The sequence below is a fragment of the Adiantum capillus-veneris genome, chromosome 9 (assembly GCF_014529385.1).
Source record: "Adiantum capillus-veneris isolate H3 chromosome 9, ASM1452938v2, whole genome shotgun sequence".
NCBI classification, from domain to species: domain Eukaryota; kingdom Viridiplantae; phylum Streptophyta; class Polypodiopsida; order Polypodiales; family Pteridaceae; genus Adiantum; species Adiantum capillus-veneris.
In genome coordinates, this window is record NC_140939.1 from 33,324,638 (window position 1) to 33,343,434 (window position 18,797).

Here is an 18,797-nt window from a genome sequence, read left to right on the forward strand (position 1 = left end):
GTGTATAAGGTGCTCATGCAGGTGATGTATATAAACAGGAGTGAGCTCATGAGTGAAAGAAATGGTAGTGTAAGTGTGAGGGGGGGAGGCGGGGGGGTCAGCAAGCTGTGTAGCAAAAAGGGAGAATGTGAGATAAGTATGATCCGCCCCTATCGGTGTGCGTGCAACGCTGAAGGAGTGTATAAGCTCTGCTGTCTGGGTAGAGCCCAACAAATAGTCTACTGTGCTCTCGCCGCCACTGTGTGGGAAGCAAGTGAATCCCCCAGAGTCTGGCCACCTCGCCATCCCGTTATAAATAACGAGATGGTGCCTGCTGCCAAGCTCAAGAAGGTGTCTGCCATATCCAGCGTGTCCTGTCCCCCATCTGCAGACACTCTACTCACCCCCATGTCCTCTGCATCAAGTGCCCTCATGATCTTCGGCTGCTCCATATCATAGATCTCACACTGTCGGCTCTGTGTCCTCCCGTTGAAGTCCCCCATGAGGAGGACTTCCCCGAGTGATGTGTAGTGAGAAATGTCCTCCGACAGTCGAGAGTAGGGGTCCTGGATAGCATATCGTGATCCATGTGGTGAAAAGTAGCATATGGCAATGTATAGCCCTCTCTCGTGGGTGAGCTCTAGCCGTACCCACATATAGCATGCCTCCTCGTCTCTACTCATCACCTGTATCCGGTTGTGTAAGCTCTGTTTGAATAGTATGGCCACCCCTCCTGACCCCCGAGCTGTACTCTGTCTGGTGATGGTCCTGTAAGTAGACTCCCACTGGAATCCTGTGACTACAGGTAGTCCTCTCTCTGGGCTCTCATGTGTCTCCGTAAAACATACAAAGTCATGCTCACTGATGATCTCCTCTAGGCGCTCCGGATGTGTCCATATAGAACCATTGCAGTTCCAGACTGCCCCTCTGAGTGGTGTCTCCTGTGCTAGTGTATGTGTCTCATAGGTCCCGAATCCCTATGAGATTGGGCGGCCGTCGATGAAGATTCTACCATCTCGAAAGAAGGCCTTTTTACCTTCTTTCCGTGCCTGAAGGACCCTGGGCATGCATGATTTTCTGTGCTCGATCTGCATCCTAGTGAGGTCCTCGTCCATAAAGATATGGCCGCCCCGGAGGCCTCGTAAGAGCACCCTTTTGCGAAAAAAGGTGGTGCGGTCCTCATCTCCTCGTAACTGCATGATCAACGGGCGAGCTCGAGTGGTGTCACTGCCAGCTCGCCATGCCTTTGTAAAAGGCATAGTCTCTTTGTAGCCTGGTTGGCTACAAAGCTCTCGTGCATCCTCCTCTGCTGAAGGTCCCTCTTTAAGGCCAGTGATCCTAACATTGTGTTTCCTCATCTGGCGCAATCGCTCCTCCTCGAGAGTAAGCTGAACCCTCAAGTGCTCTCCCATGTGAACCTCCTCGCATACCTCCTTCTTGATATTCTTTTTAACTACTTCCACCCATCCCGATTGTTTGGCCTCCATTTCTGTGTGGATCTCTTCTTTGATGTCTGCTTTCCATTTATTTTTGATCTCTACTTCTATGTCTTCGAAGCTCGAGATTTCCCCCTCTTCCCTGGAGATCCGGAGGTGGTTGATGCTTTCTTGTATACGGTGTATCTCCGTGTTGGAGGTGTCACGGAGTTCTTCGAATGCTTTCTTCCAAGCCTCCTTTTCTTCTGTGAGGCCTCTGATGTTATCCTCCATCTGCTTCATCTTTTCCGTCATCCTCCTTACTTCGGCGTTCAGTGCCTTGTCCGCATCTTTCTTTGCCTGTGTGATAGCTCTGGCTATCATGTCCTCCACTTCTTTCCTGTCAAGAGGTGCCATGGTCGAGCTCGAGGAGGCGAGGCTGAGCACACGGGAAGCCTAGTGTTTACAGCCCATCTCCTTGAATGTTGAGATACTAATGGATATGAGCGTGGCCTGGGCTGCCCGTCTCTGGGTTGCTGTGATGGTGGAGGGAGAGAGAGAGAGAGAGAGAGAGAGAGAGAGAGAGAGAGAGAGAGAGAGAGAGAGAGAGAGAGAGAGAGAGAGAGAGAGAGAGAGAGAGAGAGAGAGAGAGAGAGAGAGAGAGAGAGAGAGAGAGAGAGAGATTGCCCCCTTCCTTTACTAATCGAGTACGAGAGAGAGGGCCGTTCCTTCCGAGAGAGAGAGAGAGAGAGAGAGAGAGAGAGAGAGAGAGAGAGAGAGAGAGAGAGAGAGAGAGAGAGAGAGAGAGAGAGAGAGAGAGAGAGAGAGAGAGAGAGATTGCCCCCTTCCTTTACTAACCGAGTACGAGAGAGAGGGCCGTTCCTTCCTCGAGAAGGAGTGAGAGAGAGAGAGAGCGAGATTTACTTAGGTTCTCAAGTTGCGACTGAGAGAGTGATTTCTGTCGGTTCTCAAGCCCGCGATTTGCTTCGATTCTCAAGCCCGCGAGAGAGAGAGAGAGTGAGAGAAGCCTCGTTCCCTTCATAGCTTCCTTCAACTCTCCTCGATGCCCTCCAAAATCTTGCTTTATTGCTCTCTTGCTGCCTTGAAAAAAACTCCCAAAATTTTGCCCCACCACGCAGTCATGGCGTCGTGACTGACGTGGCATGAGAGCGGCAGCTATGACGTGGCAGTCAGTGACTCAGGCGAGGTTGTTTCTGCCGTGGCTGGTACCAAATGGAATCGCCATGGCATGCAGAGCATTTTTCGTTTTAGGCGCCCTCTCATCTGACCGCTCTACAGCCCGGCACGAGTTCCACCCTCTCAAGTTGCGCCCTTGCCCGTCATCTGCTCGCCATGCCTATCTCCTTTTTTTCTCCACACACAAACCCCTCTTGAGTAAATGGGCGGCCAATTGGGTTCATTGGGCGGCATATATTTCGTAGTGGGCGGCCTTTAGTTTATGGGCCCCTCGGCACCACGCTTGGGCACCACGTCGGGCATACATATCAGCCAAGGCAATGCCTTGCATGACATCACTTTCCAACATCCCTGACTAGTAATATCACCGTGAATTCTGCTGCCACCTTGTGTGTTGAATGCCACCACAACCTTCAAGATGCAAGTATAGGTGATTGCATTTGGAGAGTTTTCCTCTCTTTGCATGTGCTCAAAATAGCCAGCTTCCTCGCCTTGCCTCTGTTGGGTGTATCCCGCGATCATTGCATTCCAAGAGACGATGTTCCGGATATGAAGCTCTTCATAACCTTATGTGCTTCCGTGCTTCTGTACGAGCACCGCACAGATCCCTCCCGGCTAATAATAGTCGTTGATTTGAAATTGCCATAACTTGCCCGTCCGGATTCTGTTTGTCGTGCCATCACTTCCTATGACCTTCATACGTTGCTTAGAACATACACATCACCCGGCAAGGCTCCAAAACCCTCAGTTGGCACTCTGACCGAGCCGAGCAGACTGGCACAAAACCGGCCCCTGGTGAATCTTTAACGGCCAATATCTTGGCAACCGGAACTCCGATCGCGGATCTCAAAAGACCAACGCACTCCACAAACTGAGCACTCCAGGCCCATGCATTCATTTCATCTCTGTCCCGTCAGCTGCAGTTGCCCAATCGGGTACGGATCTGCATCAACTTAAACTTCAACCTGCCATAACTTTTGCACCGAAGCTCCAATCGACGAGCCGTAAAGACAGGCTGGTAGAGCACTTCAAGCACTGTAGTTCTAAATCATAAACTCCCATATGTGCTCACTTTAAGCATACTCTTTTCTAACATGATTAAGGCATCTATTGGCCCTTTTAGCCGCATCTGGCATACATTAATCATTACACTTGGCCTGTAAACCAGCCCTGATCACTGACCATTAATCAAGTAAGCTTCAAATAAGCTCGACTTACACTTGGCCTGTTAACAAGCCCTGATCACGGACCATTAATCAAGTAAGCTTCAAATAAGCTCGACGTGCATTTTTTTGGTATCTTTCTTAGCATGGGAGCGGAGCTACATGACAATGTCAATGTATGCACCACTCAGAGGACAGTCCCTCTATTCTATTTTGGATGATGACATCCGGGAGTTCTCTAGAGATGGTGACATCATCATTTTCGGGGACTTTAATGCTAGGACTGCCCATCATGAGACAGTTTTTTATGATACTTCAGAGGAGATGTTGAGAGAGCTGAATGTTGCAAAGACGGGTCTAATCAAACTATCACACGATGGGGAACATACTGCGTATGGACGACACTTGATAGACATGGGGACTGCACATGGATTGGTCATCTTGAATGGCCTACAGAGATTTCCCAACGCGGGGGATTTTACATGCTTTGCACACAGACATGGAGCCAGCACTGTGGATTATGTCATGGCACAGCCGAGTCTCATCTCTAGTATTTAGGATCTCATGGTTGGACCAGACCTGTTGGTGTGGCAGTAAATCATGCTCTTGTGTCGTTAACTATCTCTTTCCAATTCAGTGTAGCACACAAGCCATAGGCAGCAGCCCCCCACATTTTCACGCGGGAGACGGACTGTGAATACATAGATGGGATGTACAGACGCCTGTGTACAGAAGAGCCAGGGCGACCTCCGGAGGAGTTGACTACTATACTGACATAGACATTACATGATGCAGTAGGAGAGGCATACCCACACACCTAGCCTGAGCAAAGACGCCGTTCTGGGAGCATGCCCCAAAACAACTGGTATGAGAGGAGTGCCGCGAGACTAGAGCTAGACTTCAGAGGGAGGTTCTTTTGGGGGGCATCACTCACAGACAATCACAGATTGACTTCCAACGCCTAGTGCGGCGGAAGAAGAGGGCATTTTTGGCTCGCCTAGAGCAGGACCTATACCAGCTATTCTTGAGTCAGGACTCACGACAGGCATGGCGGCTCTTTCATGAGTACTCCCCTCCCCCTACCATTACCTCTACAGAGGCTTGGCGCCAGTACGCGTCATCTCTATGCACAATTCCTGGACAACCGCCCCTTCCCGACCCCCCCGATCTGTCACAAAACGGGAGCGTACACGAGCACTTAGAAATCTGAAAATTATAATACTTGATCGACACAGTATTGGGGACCAGAAGATGGGCTGGTCCCCCCCCGTTAAGAGTATTCTTTTATTCAGGGAGAATTCTTTTACAAGCACGAGAACCCGAGGAAACCCCTCCGTTCGGTAATCTTAGACCCGTAGGTCGTGCTTTCCCCGTAAAGGGCTTGGGCACAAGGCCGTTCCTTCCCGTAAGGGACTTAGGCGCGAAGCCGTGATTTCCCGTAAGGGACTTAGGCGTGAAGCCGTACTTCCCGTGAAAGGCCTTCCCGTAAGACGGGAGATTCCTGCAAAACAAACCACACAGAGCAACAATTCTCAATGCGTATCAACACCTTATACCTGTCGCTCCTTGCTCGGAGAATCGACCTCCGTACTCAGTCGTCACGCGAACACTTGCAGTTTCCGTCGCTAGTCTCTGCTCCAGAATCTGAGCGCTAGTGCTTTCTGCTGCTTCTGGCTTCCTGGAAATTGGAACGCTGGCGTACCCTTTGATAAGCTCTGGCACCCGACGGGAATAGCAGCCGAAAAGCGGAGCCCTAGCGCTTTAGAGAGAGGAGAGAGAGAGATCGTTGGGCCTGGCGCTTTTTAGAGAGAGGAGAGAGAGAGATCACAGATTTCAGCCTGCTGCGTAGCTATTAGTGCTGGCCTTTTTAGAGACTTGCTTTATTTTATTAATAAAGGGTTGGTCACTTAAAAGTGACCGGCCACTTTATAAAATAAAGTGTGAACCTGTTCAAACTTTAAAAACTCACTCAATTAGTGAAAACAATGCTATACGAACACATTCCAGGCGTCCCCGGGTGCAGAACACGGCACAGATGCAATGCAAACACAGACTCCTTGCGGGAAAGCATCTGCCTTCCCGCGAATGTTCCTGCTTTTCGTAAAAAGCTTCATTGAACCCATCTTTATTCTTGTGCTTGCGTTCTTACGCGTATTTTCTTACTCAGTTCGGATTTCCTCCTTAGTCTACGGGATGCCCCCTTACTGATGTACCCGTCACCCATCATGTGACGCATCAGGGGCACTCATAACCCGGCCCTTTCCACCGAACTTACGGAAACTCCTTCGCGATGTTTACCGTCACCCATCAAATGACACATCAGAGTTTGTCCGTTCTTGATGGCAGTTCCTGTAGCTACAATCTTTTAACAGTTCTTAGTGTACATAATAAAATATCCTAAAAAAGAGATTAATCATTAAAAATAAGAAAATAGTCCAATTAGCAACATCCCTCTGGCTTCTAAACAGTTGACCTCAACTGTAGTGCTTGGACATATACCTCCAGTATCTTGGGATAAGCTGCCAATTCCTCCTGCGTCATCCACTGAGTATCTAGATTCGAATAGTTCTTAAACTTAACCAAATACTTCCGTGTTATTTTTCCGGATTTGAGAGACCGCTCCTGATGACTTACTATCTGCTCCGGTTGGAGTATTTCTTCTGTTTCCTCAACCTCAGGAGGTTCCTCAGCACTAGGCTGGCTCGGAGGCGGTCCCACATACGGCCGGAGTAAACTGACATGGAAAGCATTATGGATCCTCCAATTAGGCGGTAGCTCTAATCGGAAAGTGACATCATTCACTCGCTCAGTGATCTTAAACGGCCCATAATAATGGGTAGAAAGTTTTACAACTTTCCCCTTGTGAGACGCTTGTTTCTTAAGTCTTGCCTTCTCAAACTTGAGTAAGACTAACTGTCCGACTGTTAAGTCTAGATTCCTTCTGTGCTTGTCTGCAGCTTTCTTATGCTTTTCCTGAGAGCGTAGAATAGCTCTCCTAACTTGCCCGTAGGCTGTGTCCAAATCCCGGACAAATTCATCTGCTGCAAAGATCTTATCCTTAGTTAAAAGGATGGGTGGAAGCAAAGGCTTACCATAGAGAATCTCAAAAGGTGCTTTCCCCGTTGACGAGTGTATGGTATTGTTATACGCATACTCGACTAGAGGCAAATATTTCTCCCAGTCAGTTTGCCGGTCTGACACATAAGCTTTTAACATATCCAATACTGTGGAATTGGCTATCTCACTTTGCCCGTCCGTTTGAGGATGGTAGGCAGATGAAAAATTCAGCTTCGTACCAAGATTATCCATCAAGGCACGCCAAAAATTTCCTGTCATGCGAGGATCTCGATCACTCACAATAGACTTAGGCATTCCAAGATGCTTAAAGATCTGGGCTAGAAAGACCCTAGCCATATGATCTGCTTTGATCGTTTTCTTGACTGGTATAAAGTGTGCTTGCTTGCTAAACCTGTCCACAATGGTCCAGATTGCGTCATTTCCAGTTTGAGTTCTAGGGAGGTCCATGATGAAGTCCATGGCAATACTTTCCCAAGGTTCATTAGGCACAGGCAAAGGTTGTAGCAACGCAGGCCTCTTATGCCGATCATACTTCACTTTTTGGCAAACCAAGCATTCCCTGACATACTTATCAATGTCTGCTTTAAGGCTAGGCCAAAAGAAATATCTTTCCATTGCTAAGGTCGTAGGGAGAATACCTCGATGTCCTGCATAAGGCGAAGCGTGTGCTTCATCCATGATCTTCTTTCTTAATGGTTCCGCCACACATATGGCCTGATGGTGGTAGAGATAACCGTCCCGAATGGAATAGGGAAACTCATTCTCTCCACGATGTAGCTTTCCCCAAATGGTGGAGAAGTCTGGATCATTCGGATACAAAGCCGGTAGTGCTTCTAATTCTTGGTGATACACCGAAGTGATAGCGTTCACCCTTGGCCGCCTAGACAATGCGTCCGCGACCACATTCTTACTCCCAGCCATGTGAAGGATCTGGAAGTGAAACATAGACAAAAAGTTTGCCCATCTCATATGTTTCTCAGATAGTTTCCTTTGCGTAAGAAAATACCGCAAACTCTGGTGATCAGTCTTGATCACAAAATCCGCTCCTAGAAGATAGTGCTTCCAGTTGGATAAGGCGTGAATCACAGCCGTGAGTTCCTTTTCATAGATTGATGCATGCAACTCTGCATCCTTAAGCCGTCTGCTTTCGTAAGCCACTGCATGGACTTCTTGGTTTAACACTGCTCCGATGCAATCGCCTGAAGCATCGCAGTGAACCTCAAATGGTTTCCTTAAGTCAAGCACTATCAAAATAGGTCCATGGCTTAGCAAGTACTTGAGCCGATCAAAAGCTCCTTGTTGTCCCGATCCCCATCTGAAAGGAATCTTCTTCTTTGTCAAATCATGAAGTGGTCCTGCTACATGAGCAAATCCTCGGAAAAACCTTCGATAATATGAACATAATCCCAGAAAGCTACGTACATCATGTACCGTAGTGGGAATAGGCCAATCTTCGACCACTCGGATCTTGGCTGGATCCATACTCACTTGATTGTGAGAGACTATATGGCCGAGATAGTGTATCTCTGAGAGAAAGAACTCGCTCTTCTTTGCATTCATATAGGCCAATCTTCGACCACTCGGATCTTGGCAGGATCCATACTCACTTGATTGTGAGAGACTATATGGCCGAGATAGTGTATCTTTGAGGGAAAGAACTCGCTCTTCTTTGCATTCACATGCAACTTAGGCTTTCGCAATTCTTGAAACACTAAGTCCAAGTGCTTCCGATGTTCCTCTTTTGACTTAGAGAAGATGAGTATGTCGTCAAAGAATACTCCCGTAAAAGCTCGATACGGGCTGAAAATGCGGTCCATCATGCGATTGAACGTAGCAAGAGCATTGGTCAAGCCGAAAGGCATTACCAAAAATTCATATAGTCCAAAGGTTGTGCGGAAAGCAGTCTTATGGACATCCTCAGGGGCGATCCGTATCTGATGATACCCACTCTTTAAGTCTATGCGACTAAAGACACTTGCACCCTGCAACTTATCAAGTATATCATCAATCCGAGGGATCGGAAAGCGATTCTTGATCGTGATCTTGTTTAAAGACCTATAGTCTATGCATATTCGAAACGTGCCATCTTTCTTCTGCACCAGTAGAACTGGAGAGCAGTAGGGTGAAGCACTTGGCCGTACTAACCCTTTCTCTAGAAGCTCGTTGACTTGCTTCAAAATTTCCTCTTGCTGAGCAAGACTTACCCGATAAGGGGGTTGATTGGGAGGCGAGCTACCCGGTATGAGATCTATGCGGTGATCTTCCGGGCGTACCGGAGGGAGTTCATCAGGGAGTGTTTCCGTGAAACAATCTTTGTACTTTTCAATAAATTGAAGACGCTTAATTTCCAGACTAGAGAGAGAGTCCCTACTAGTTTTATCCTTTTCACGTGCAAAAATTAAGTAAGCAGAAACACACTTCTTCATTTCTTTCTTAATGGAGATATGGCTTACAATTGGGAACTGCCAATCTCCTGCATCAGCTTGAATCTTTGTTTTCTTACCCCCATGATCAAAAGTGAGGGTCTTTTCCACATAATCGGGAATAGGTGTCATGTGGAAGTGCCATGGCATACCCAAGATGATATCACATCCCTCGATGGGTGCCATCAAAAATGATTCGCGGTCCTTGTACTCGCCGATCTGAAGATTGAGCTGTCCTTGCACGGGAGTTGCATTGGTTGTCAACCCCTCGAATGCCGATCCGGATGTAACCGATGTGCCAAGCTCAGCCGGTGTGAGGCACAAACGTTATGCAGTATCCAGGGAGATGAAGTTATCTGTGGATCCTGGATCATAAAGAATCAGTACTCGCTGGTTGTTCAAAGACCCCCAGCCCTTCAGAAGTTGACGCTTCCCTTTCTCCATTTCTGTGTTTCCTTGAACATCTGGGATTGAGTTCGAGCTTGGCGGTGCGGGTTCTTTCCTTGCTTTCTCTTGCCTCGTAGAGGCTTGTTCTTGCCGTTGCTGCTTTAGCGGGCAATCCGGTTTCATATGTCCTTTCTCGCCACAGTAGAAGCATCTTCCTTCCTCTCGAAAGTTTGAAGTTGAGCAGGAGAAAGATACTTAGTTCGCTTGCCAGTGCCCTATGGCTTCTTAGAATGATCATCGTCCCTAGATGGAGGACGTTTTCTTCCTTGGCCCCCTTGGTCATCGTAGACCCCTCTTTGTCTTGCACGGTAAGTGCTATGCTCCATCTTTCTGGGCGTCCTAGTTGAGTGCAAATCCTCAGCAATGATTGCTGACTCCATCATCCTCTGAAGTGTATCATGCGGATACACCTTCATACTCTTTCGAAGCTGCGGTTGGAGACCCGCCTCGAACTTTCGTTTCTTTTCCTCGTCGGCAATCTTCATGAAGGGAGTGACCTTCAGAAGAACCGACCAATACTTGTCCACATAGGTCGTTACTCTTTCATGTTCCTTCTGGGCAAGCCAGTCCCATTCCTTCCGTACGTCCTGCTTGAAGTCGGGTGGCAGAAATTGTTCATAAAATTCAGATTTGAAGCTCTCCCAAGTTCTGGCCTGTGAACCTTCCAGAATCTTGGCTAACCACCAATTACTTGCCGTTTCCTTGAGGTGCATCCCCACATGGCGTAATTTGGATCTTTCTGTGAAGTGCCCATTGGTAAAGGCGACTTCACATTGTCTGATGAAGCACAGTGCTTTGGAGATGTCTCTCCGTCCGTTGTAGGTTTCGAACTTGATGTCCTTGTCGCCCGATTTGAAGACTCTCATGCGATGTTGAGACTTGCGACCATGCTTCTTGAATCGAGGCTTATCTTTAGGTTGATGTAAGGTAGTGGCAGTAGTAGCGGCCTTCTTCTTCTGACGAGATGATCGAGAAGTAGAAGTATAATCAGGAGAGTAGGATGGAGATGAGATAGAGATGTCCTTGCTCTCGTCTAGCAGCGAGAGCGCTTTTTCCTGGCCTTTCCGTGAAGTAGGCCATTCATTCTGATCCGAAGATCCTTTGTGCACCTCGGCACGTTCTTCTTCTCTTACCTCCTGTGGTCTCATGCCAACAGTGTTGTCTGGATGCTTGGCTGCATCAGTTCCATTCGTTTTCTTCATTCCGCCCAAAAGCTTTTGGACGTTTGGCAACAGTAAGATTTGTTGCAACTCCGCAAGCTGAGCTTGCACTTGTTGAAGCTCCTCTTCAACGCTTCTCCCTTGGCTCGACATGGTTCTTCCCGGAATCGTCCTTCTTTGCAGAGAAAGAGAGGAGTCCGAGCTCTGATACCACTGTCACAAAACGGGAGCATACACGAGCACTTAGAAATCTGAAAATTATAATACTTGGCAAAAGGGAGAGAAGGGAGAAGCTCGACACAGTATTGGGGACCAGAAGATGGGCTGGCCCCCCCCCCCCCCCCCCCCCCCCCCCCTCGTTAAGAGTATTCTTTTATTCAGGGAGAATTCTTTTACAAGCACGAGAACCCGAGGAAACCCCTCCGTTCTGTAATCTTAGACCCGTAGGTCGTGCTTTCCCCGTAAAGGGCTTGGGCACAAGGCCGTTCCTTCCCGTAAGGGACTTAGGCGTGAAGCCGTACTTCCCGTGAAGGGCCTTCCCGTAAGACGGGAGATTCCTGCAAAACAAACCACACAGAGCAACAATTCTCAATGCGTATCAACACCTTATACCTGTCGCTCCTTGCTCGGAGAATTGACCTCCGTACTCAGTCGTCACGCGAACACTTGCAATTTCCGTCGTCAGTCTCTGCTCCAGAATCCCAGTGCTAGTGCTTTCTGTTGCTTCCGGCTTCCTGGAAACTAGAACGCTGGCTTACCCTTTTATAAGCCCTGGCACCCGGCGGGAATAGCAGCCGAAAAGCGGAGCCCTGGCGCTTTAGAGAGGAGAGAGAGAGATCGCTGGGCCTGGCGCTTTTTAGAGAGAGGAGAGAGAGAGATCACAGATTTCAGCCTGCTGCGTAGCTATTAGCGCTGGCCTTTTTAGAGACTTGCTTTATTTTATTAATAAAGGGCTGGTCACTTAAAAGTGACTGGCCACTTTATAAAATAAAGTGTGAACCTGTTCAAACTTTAAAAACTCACTCAATTAGTGAAAACAATGCTATACGAACACATTCCAGGCGTCCCTGGGTGCAGAACACGGCACAGATGCAATGCAGACACAGACTCCTCGCGGAAAAGCATCTGCCTTCCCGCGAATGTTCCTGCTTTTCGTAAAAAGCTTCATTGAACCCATCTTTATTCTTGTGCTTGCGTTCTTACACGTATTTTCTTACTCAGTTCAGATTTCCTCCTTAGCCTACGGGATGCCCCCTTACTGATGCACCCGTCACCCATCATGTGACACATCAGGGGCACTCGTAACCCGACCCTTTCCACCGAACTTACGGAAACTCCTTCGCGATGTTTACCGTCACCCATCAAATGACACATCAGAGTTTGTCTGTTCTTGATGGCAGTTCCTGTAGCTACAATCTTTTAACAGTTCTTAGTGTACATAATAAAATATCCTAAAAAAGAGATTAATCATTAAAAATAAGAAAATAGTCCAATTACCAACACGATCCATGTCCCCACACGTGTGCTTTTTTCACCGCTGAGATGGTGAGGAAGATCATTGACGGGATGAGGACTGGGAGAGCATATGATCATGATGGCTTAGTGGCTGAGCACTTCATGCATGCCAGAGATCTACTAGCAGAGCTTCTAGCAGTTATGTTTAACCGTGCCATGTGTGAGGGCTTGCCTGATACTTGGAGCCTATCTACTATTGTACTTATCTTCAAGTCAAGAGACCCTATGGAGCCTGGGAATTATCGCACTATCATGATCGGACACACATTGGCACGGTTGTATGCATCCATTCTTGAGCAGCAGCTGAGCAGATGGGCAGAGAGAGAGAGAGGATACGCGCAGCCGGGCAGGCATGGTTCAGAAGAGGTTTTTCTACTCTTGACCATATCTTGACACTCAGAGCCATCATTGAGGAGGGCAGATCACATCGGAGACGGATCTACTGTAGCTTTGTGGACTTCCGCAAAGCATTTGACACAGTATCTAGAGCTAGATTGATGCACAGATTACAGGAGATGGGAGTCCCCACAAAGCTCATTTGGGGAGTCATGGCATTATACAGGTCAATAGTGGGGCATGTACACACCTCAGAGGGCCTATCTACAACGGTTCACTCCACTATTGGGGTGAAGCAGGGCTGCCCGCTCTCTCTTACTCTATTTGGTATGTATGCGGATGAGGTTTCTGACTACATTGAGAGAGATGGTGATAGAGGTGCACAGCTGGCAGGGACATGGATTCCATTATTGTTATATGCTGATGATATTGTGTTGATCTCCGACTCTCCGGAGGGGATGCAACGTCACTTGGATGCTTTGAATATGTTTGCTCAGGAAAGTGGTTTGTTCGTCAACGTTGGTAAAACCAAGGTCATGGTATTTAATACCGCCCCACAGTGGATCAGGAGGTCAGCGCCAGCATTCACATACGGCCAAGAGACTGTGGAGTATACAGATGCGTACACTTACCTTGGAGTGGTCTTTAGTGGGCCAGCATTTTCATTGAGGAGGGCAGCAGAGACTAGACTGACCAGAGCCCATGCAGCATTGGGTAGATTGGAAAGGATGTGTTCACAGGTTCAGTTTCACGAGCCTCGGACGAAGCTCCGGCTCTTTGATACTTTGGTGGTTTCTGCATTACTTTATGGAGCTGAGATTTGGGGACCTTCATTGGACCATCATGGGAGGAGAGGTCGCACTGATGGATAGGGGGACATGGAGAAGCCTCTGGTCTCTATGATCTCGCGGCTCATTAGAGCTAAGGCCTCAGTACCACGTGCTATTGTTCGAGCAGAGCTAGCTGCCCCCCCACTAGTGGTGGAGGCGCTCACCAGATCCGTCTCCTTCATACACCGCATGTGGGAACTTCCCAGAGACAGATATGCCCGGCTTGCACTTGAGTCCTCTCGACAGTTAGCCATGCAGGGAGATACAACATGCTGGTATGGGGAGATGACGTCATGGTTCCAGGCGCATGGGTTCAGCATAGACAGATTGCCAACCTTCTAGTAGTCAATGTTTGCACCCTCTCTGACTCTTACACAGTCCGAGATCACCAGGCGTGTTTTTGAAGAGTGACAGGAAACCCAAGAAAGAAGGGCTTGTCCAACCTCCCCTTGTGCCTCTTTTCACTCATTGAGAGTGGACCGTGCACTTAGCGGCCGGCCAATCGACGTGAGGTGTGAAGAAGCAACCTTGGTGTGAGCGCAAGGCCGCCAAGGGATGCGCCCGTGGGAAAGAGCAGAACTCGAGTGAAGACAAGATCATTCTCTAACACAGATTGCAAGCGAAAAAAGAACCTCAAGACCCACAAGAACCTAAGTTCCTCGTGAACTTAAGAACCCAAGACTTCAGTGGATGGTAATCACTCGAGGCGGAATGGATACTTCGCTTGGAGGTGATGAGCATGAGAGAGGCGAAGAAGAATTTTTCGCACTAGGAGGTTTTTCCGACCCTCCCCCTTCCCCATCTACGCCAAGGATTGCACTAACTGCTATTGAGGAGTTGAAGCAGTTGTTTGTGGAAAGGAAGTTAGAACGCGAAGCAAGAAATGCAGAACGAAAAGTAGAAATAGAGCGTGAACACGAAGAAAGAATGGCAGCCATAGAGCATGAGCACAACGAAAGGAAAGCAACCTTGTTCCGATTCTTTTCTCAAGTGCAAGCACAAATGCAAGAGATTTGGGAAAAGGAGACTCTCTCAGTCTCTTCTTCTCCAAAGCAAGACACATAGGAATTACATGATTTGAATGATAATGATGAGCATGATGATTCGAATGATGATGATAAGCATGATGATTTGGATGATAAGGACAAGCATGATGATTTGCATGATGATCAAGATGTGATTTCTCACAAGCATGATGATTTGAATGATCACGATGTGATTGTTCACAAGGATGATGGTTTAGTTGATGCTTTTTCTAGCGAAGCTAACCTCGTTGCAGATTCGATCAATCACGAAGGAACCGATCTTGGCTCTCGAGCCTAGGTCCAAAGAACCCTCATAGGAAGTAATATGTGTTCGTATGATTAGTTAGCACGCATTGTACAAGTGTTTCATTCGTGATCGTTTCCTATATTTTAGTCAGCGTCTTTATGTGATCCCTTTTCCTAGGCATGACATATTGTACGTTGAGCACGTTTCACTCATGAATGAGCACGGATGTATGCAGATTACTCATGAAAAGATGAAATGTTTGCATTTAAGGAAGTCACATTGCATGTCTCTTCCTTGTCACGACACAGTTGTAGAAAGAGCAGATGAAAGTATGAGCACCAAGCATGGGCGTTTCCCTTGTGAATTGCCAAAGTTGATTGATTTACATCAGAAAGACACTATTTGATCTCATTGTTTGCGTGTGTGTGGTGAACGGGTTGGCACTCCGTCTATTTGTTCATCTACATTGCATGCACAGTCTTTGAGGAAGACGGGATTTTCTCCACTCACTTTACATGGAATATGCATGTTCATGTTTTTGTGTTGGAAGTGGTTTCAGGAATTTTCAGCCAAGGAGATTCTTGAAGAAGGTAGACGCATGACTATAGACAAAGTGGAAGCATTGAGGATGACTTTGTGTCGCTTTCGGCGCGGCCGAAAGAAGAAAGCTTTGCAGACCTTTATGAAGTTTGAGTATCGCACGAACCACACAGCAGAGTGGGCAGGCAAAGAGTCCTTTCGAGGATTTTGGATGTTGTTGGCGATCTCCCTCGACGCCATACAGTTCGGTACCAGTACCTCACTTTGAAAAGGAGGGGATGTCACGTGACACATCCAACCCTAAGTGTCCGTGGACAAGCTACAGCATGACCAGGGTTCAGTCAGTCAAGTCAGTCTAGAATAAGAAGTGATTTGGTACTTTTGTGAGCCTGTTCGCAGACCGTGCATGTCCAGACACTTATATTAGATGCATATCCTCTGGTTGCACACAGCATGACCATCAGATTCCAATCAGAACCCATCAGTAGCATTTTTACAGTGCATAGACCTATTTGCCCTATTTTTGACATTTTTCACTTATTTATTAAGTAACTTTTGTTGGAAAGTAGGTTGGGCAATTATGCTAAGTTTGTATATAAGCAAACCTAGCGCTAGCACTTTCTGGCAGAAGAGGTAGTAGGAGCATCGCTCAACAGGCACCTTCTCAGCAGGAACCCCAACAACATGGCCTAGCGTTTTTGCAACTCAGCATCAAGCTAGCGTTTTTGCAAGGACAGATCAGCCTTGGCGATTTTGCATTGCAGAGGAGCTTCGGCATTGGCAGACACAACAGAACCACTTCACGACAGCAGATCAGCCCTAGCGTTAGTGGATTTTCCCCCAACAGCAGAATTCAGCCCTAGCGATTTTGGAACAGCAGGCGACCTAGCGTTTTTTGCAATTCCTTCGCGACGGAATCCACAGTAGCACCAGCGTATTCAGTTTGTAGGAGTCATACATTGCAGAAGAACCCCCGAACCTCGCAGATCTCACCTTCCCGTAGCAGATCCTCGCCGCACGGCCAGATCCCGCGAAGTTTGCAGAGTCAGCCTGGAAAACGCAGATTTCAGCATCTGCATTTTCAACGCGTCGTCGTCGCATCGTCGCCATCGACATCGTCACCGACATAGAGTCAGAATTCAGCAGATAAAGATTTGCAGATTTCAACCCTTGGCATTTTTAGATTTCTTCCTGTCTCGTCGTCGTCCTCATCGTTGTCGACATCGTCGGCAAGTCCAAACATTGTAGAGATTCGTGCAATCATAAGCAGATGGCTCTCGCCATAGAGAGTGGGGCCTTCGGAGGAGGGTTTGACAACATTCGTCACCGACATAGAATCAGAATTCAGCAAATAAAAATTTGCAGATTTCAACCCTTATCATTTTCAGATTTCAGCCTGTCTCGTCGTCGTCCTCATCATCTCGACATTGTCGGCAAGTCCAAGCATTGTAGAGATTTGTGCAATCATAAGTAGATGGCTCACGCCATAGAGAATGGGGCCTTCGGAGGAGGGTTTGACAACATTCTGGTGTCGTATTCTTCTCTCTCTATCTCTTAGTCTCAGCACCTTCATTCACAGCACTTTGTTTGTCCCCATTGCACTCTCTCACTAAAGGAACGGAAGGTTCTCCCTTCCATAAGTAAAGGGAACCCTTGAGCACAGTTCGGAGCACTCATCTTGAGCGAAGTTCAACATTCACTTCCGCTGCACCTTACACCAAAAGTTTATGAGATGTGGGTGTTGCACTATGCTTCAGGTGAAGCTCTAGTATATTGCGGAGCCCATCAATGCTATGTGATATCAATGGTGTTTGATCCAGGAGATTCTAAGGATATTTGTAAGCGGATTCAATATGGATGGATACTGTTGAGTATGCATAGTATTTGCGTGCTATTTGAACCAGGGGTAGCATATTTGCACCAAAAAAGCTTGATGTTAATTGATACAGAAAATGTATGCTCATGTGGCTATTATGATGCTCCAGTGTGTGGGCAATTCCTTATTATCCCATTTGATCCTGGGGCCTACTAAAGTACATGCTGCAGATTCAAAGGATATGAGTTATTTTCTTGTAGCAGGTTGCATGATACAAGGTTTTGGTTTCTAGATTATGCTAAGTCAAAAAAGTTTTTGGTTATGCGTTTAATAAGATTACATGGCTGGCTTCCGGTTGACATCTTTGGACAATTGATGAAGTATCTTCACATCATTTGAGTTGGTTCTGCTACCAGAACTTGAAGTAAAGGATTTGACGGCCATTTCGTGTGCAGACAGAGTAAGGCATCCTTGAGCTTGACAGGGTTCCCTAAAGCGAGCTTAATGGTCAAGCCGTGTGCATCGTTAACTGAAGCACTTGAGTTTGGCGGGGTTCACTAAATAGGTTTCCATAATTGAATGCTTTGGAGATATGGCAGATATGGTTCACAGATGTCTGATGGGCAGCTACCTAGTGATTAAGCTAGAACATTGATGATAGGGTGTAAGCCTTACTTTATTTTTCATATCTTTATCAGTTATGTGAGTCTGATGATGGCAAGAGCTTAAGGTACCTGTAACAAATGCAAATCAAAATGCAGTTGGCACAGACTGGAGGCTCTGCAGGTTCAGAGGGGGTGGATGTCGTGCAACTCCGCTCCCATGCTAAGAAAGATACCAGAAAAATGCACATCGAGCTTATTTGAAGCTTACTTGATTAATGGTTAGTGATCAGGGCTTGTTAAAAGGCCAAGTTTAATGATTAATGTATGCCAGATGCGGCTAAAAGGGCCAATAGATGCCTTAAGCATGTTAGAAAAGAGTATGCTTAAAGTGAGCAGAGATGGGAGTTTATGATTTAGAACTGCAGTGCTTGAAGTGCTCTACCAGCCTGTCTTTACGGCTCGTCGATTGGAGCTACGGTGCAAAAGTTATGGCAGGTTGAAGTTTAAGTTGATGTAGGTCCGTACCCGATTGGGCAACTGCAGCTGACAGGACAGAGATGAAATGAATGCATGGGCGTGGAGTGCTCAGTTTGTGGAGTACGTTGGTCTTTTGAGATCCGCGATCGGAGTTTCAGTTGCCAAGATATTGGCCATTAAAGATTCACCGAGGGCTGGTTCTGTACAAGTCTCGTCGGCTCGGTCGGTGGGCCAACTAAGGGTTTTGGAGCCTTGCGTGGTGATGTGTATGTTCTAAAGCAGCCTATGAAGGTCATAGGAAGTGACGACACAACAAACAGAATCCGGACGGGCAAGTTATGGCAATTTCAAATCGACGATTGTTATTAGCCGGGAGGGATCTGTGCGGTGCTCGTACGGAAGCACATAAGGTTATGAAGAGCTTTATATCCGGAACGTCGTCTCTTGGAATGCAATGATCATGGGATACACCCAACAGAGGCAAGGCGAGGAAGCTGGCTATTTTGAGCAGATGCAAAGAGAGGAAAACTCTCCAAATGCAATC

General features: G+C 47.3%; 1 protein-coding gene across 1 annotated transcript in view; it reads left to right on the forward strand.

Annotated features, from left to right (window-relative positions):
• Positions 1-18,797, forward strand: part of LOC147450313 (Prolyl oligopeptidase family protein) — a 113,198-nt gene that overhangs the window by 61,885 nt on the left and 32,516 nt on the right. The gene's annotated exons all lie outside the window — the stretch shown is intronic.